At 41.7% G+C, this 3,821-nt stretch overlaps 1 pseudogene; it reads right to left on the minus strand.

The window, feature by feature from the left end:
* Positions 1-928: 928 nt before the first annotated feature.
* LOC150015023 (small ribosomal subunit protein eS25 pseudogene) lies at positions 929-1,299 on the minus strand (annotated as a pseudogene).
* Between the last annotated feature and the right edge of the window lie 2,522 nt (positions 1,300-3,821).

The following is a 3,821-nucleotide window of genomic DNA, read 5'->3' on the forward strand; positions in this document are numbered from 1 at the left end:
TTTTGAAATTCTGTGATATGCTATAGTGAGTTACTGCTCCAGGTAGAAGCATGAATATTGATTTTTGGTTTATTTGGAGCCAAAAAGAAAGACTAAAAAATCACTGGTAAAAGCACTACCTTCAAAAGGTTCCTATGAAATCCCAGGAGCTGTCGGGTAGGAAGAACAAGCATTGTCTTATTTTAAATGTATCACCCATGTTGGTGACATTGTATCGGATACATGGTATTTGTGTGGATCTTGGATTAAGGGTGATTTGGGTTCAAGTTTTGGCCCCACTGTCAGTGAAGTTAAAGCCTATTTCACACACACACACACACACACACACACACACACACACACACACACACACTCTCACTCCCTTGGCTTGTCCTTAGAAACTCTTAGAATGGCATGTTTATGCCCTTTTGTTTTTTTCATTTCATTATTATTTTTTTTCTTTTATTTTTCGGTTTTTCAATTATAGTTGTCCCATTTTTCCCCCATTGCTCCCCCCACCCAGCCCATCCCTTCTCCCACAATCATATCCCTCCCCATTGTCCATGTCCATAAGTCATTCATACACATTCCTTGACTAGACCCTTCCCTTACTTATCCCCCTGCTCTCCCTCCCCCCTCCCCCCTACTGACTACTATTCTAGTCTTTGCCTATTTAGTTCGTTTGCTTGTGTTGCTCTTTAGTTTCCTGTATTAGGTGATATCATATGGTATTTTGCTTTCTTTGCCTGGCTTATTTCACTAAGCATAATTCTTTCTAGTTCCATATGCCCTTTATTCTATGCAATAAAGTTGAATTTTGTAACCAAGAAAACGTCCTGGCTCTTGGACTAACAATGTGTGTCAGTAAAAGATAAGGGCTAGAAATATATATATTTTTTATTTAATAAAGTTTTATTTTTCAAAATGTACAGCTTGTGGGACCTGTTATTCATGCATCTTCACCAACAGCCGGGGCATCCCCCACCTTTGATGTTTCTGGTGTAAATTACTTGAGCTCTGGCTAGTTTAGTAAGTCCTTTACTAAGGAGCTTCTGAAGGGCTGCCCTGGCCAAGGAACCGCAGATCTTCAGTCGCTCAGAGACAACAGCCGGGGTTATAAGCTTGTAGTTGGGAACTTCCTTACAGAGTTTGTCATATGTTGCTTTGTCAAACAAGACTGGGTTATTGAGTTTGTCCCAAACTTTGCCTTTCGACCACTTCTTCTTTTTGGCCTTGCCCCCAGATTTGTTCACTGGGTCTTTGTCTTTCTTGGCTGACTTTCCAGCATCTTTCTTCTTCTTGTCGTCCTTGGGCGGCATAGCGAAAGTCCTGGAGCAGCTGCTACCACCGTTTCCTGAGAAGATGTCGGACAAAAAGTAGAAATATTTTTTGTTCCTAAAGATCATCCCTTCCTTGGCTGCTGAGGACTGAATATTGGTGTCCCCTCAATATTTGTATGTTGAAACCTACTCCCCAATGAGATGGTATTTGGAGATGGGGCTTTTGGGGGATGATTAGGTCATGAGGATTCTGAATGGGATTAATGCCCTTACAAAAGAGACTCCAGAGAGCTCCTTCCTTTCCTTCAGTCATATGAGGACACAGTGAGAAGACAGTCATAGTGAACCAAGAAGTGGGCTTTCATCAGACACTAAATCTGCCAGCACCTTGATCCTGGACTTCCAGCCTCCAGAACTCTGGGAAATAAAATATATTGCCATAAGCTACCCAGTCTGTGGTACTGCTATAGCAGCCTGAATGAACTGAGACATTGGCTCACACTTGTGTTTTTACTCCTTGTTTTCCTCTAATGCACCCTCCACCCAAAGCTGCATTGGCAGTGGTTATCCTGATTTTTCCTGAGGCACCCCCTGTGCCCGCTGTCTTGCTGGCTGACTTCACCACCTCCTTACTTGCTCCTGACTGGAGAGGCAATTGGATCACATGCTTGAATTGACCAATGCATAAAGGGTAAGGGGTCATTTTGAAATGGCAGCCTTCTGGTTTTATAGAAACTATTTCACCAATCCAGGTAGAAAAGTGATAGAGGTCACCAGGCTCAAGGGCAATAGGCCCAGAAGACACCTTACCATTAGGGCATTGGCTTCTGAATTGTCTTTCCTGGGTATCCTTCAGAGCCAGAGGCTATTCCTTTAATGACTTCGCTGAAGCAACTAGATGAGTTTGGTAGGAGAAGACAAGGGACATGGGCTTGCTTCCTGCTGCCATAACCACACCCTTTTACTTAAAAGTATTGTTTTTTTTCCTAAGTGACAGTTTGTTGGATTTTTTGTTTGTTTGTTTTTTTTGTTTGTTTGTTTTTTTGTTTTGTTTTTTTACTTGCTATTGCAAATCCATAGAAAGGAGCAGGCAGAATAGCTCAGATATTAAATTCAGGAACTTGGCCATAGGGCAGGAATTATAAGAGGAAGCCCATATCGTATAGACCTCTAAGAGCCATGAGCAATACAATGACTTGCTTGCAGTGGGACTTTGGGCCAGGTGCTGTGACTCTGAGAAAGAATATACCTGCCATAAAGGATTCCTTGTGGGTAACTGGGCCCAAATTTATAATCAGAGTCTAGCAGCCATTATTTACAGAGGCCTCTGCACTGCGTTCCTGCTGTCTGAGCCAAATCTTATAAGGAGTTTCTGGAATTGTATTTCAATCAATGGGCTAAGACCTGCACCAACCAATCAGAGTGGCTCCATAAGGACAAATTAGAACATGCAATTTTGATCCAGTGCTATTTGGATTGAATTGTGCAAATTTGGATTCCTTATTTGCATAAAAATGAACCAATTAGGGACTAATTTTATATAAGTGAGCTTCCCCTTAGTGTCAGGGGAGAGCACTTCTGGTTTCCGCTGGAGGCTGAGTTTCCCAGGTTTGCAAACCGTTCACCTGAATAAAATTTCTCCTTTTACTGTATCCCCAACTGGAGACCTCTGTTAGCATTGGTGACCTTTTGTTGACATTACTTAACTTCTCTGGTCTTGCCCTCCCAGGGAAACCATTCCCAAACTCTCATCCCACAATTGGCACTAACTGGTAGGAAAGAGACTAAATAGAGAAGTAAATTAAAGACCTGGAAGGTATAGGAATGCAGGGCTGGGAGAGTGGAGGTTGACAAAGCCCACTCTAATCTTGAGGTTCCTTATGTGTAGAATGGGCTAATTCTTCCCAGTTGCAGAGTTGTTACAAAGATTGGAGACTTTTATGTTCTTTGCGGTATTATTTACAGTGGCCAAGACACAGAGACAACCAAAGTGCCCTTTGATACAGGGTTGGATAAGGAAGATATGGTACACATACACAATAGAATACTACTCAGTCATAAGAAAAGATGAAATACTGCCTGCCATTTGTGACAGCATGGATGGACCTACTGTCATTTGCAACAACGTGGATGGACCTTGAGAATATCATGCTAACTGAAATAAATCAGTCAGAAAAAGCTAAGAACCATATAATTTCACACATATGTGGGATATAAAACTGAAGCTCATGGACACAAAAAGCAATGTGGTGGTTGCCAGAGGGAAGGGAGTGAGGGATAGCGGGTGGAGGAGGCCCTAATACATGGTGACAGAAGATAGTTTACTTAAGGTGGAGGGTACACAGTGTAATATACAGATCCAGTATCATAGAAACATACACTTGAAACATATATGATCCTATTAACCAAGGTCACCCCAATAAATTTAATAATATAAAAGAGATTAGAGAGAATACGTCTAACGTACCTGGATATCAGTAACCACTAAGTGAATGAAATACTTCATTGTTGTTGTACATTGGTCTATTGGACTCTCTTCCTCTCTTCCTTGCTTCCAAAGGT

Source organism: Furipterus horrens, unplaced genomic scaffold (genome assembly GCF_987537825.1).
Source record: "Furipterus horrens unplaced genomic scaffold, mFurHor1.1.pri manual_scaffold_3, whole genome shotgun sequence".
NCBI classification, from domain to species: Eukaryota; Metazoa; Chordata; class Mammalia; order Chiroptera; family Furipteridae; genus Furipterus; species Furipterus horrens.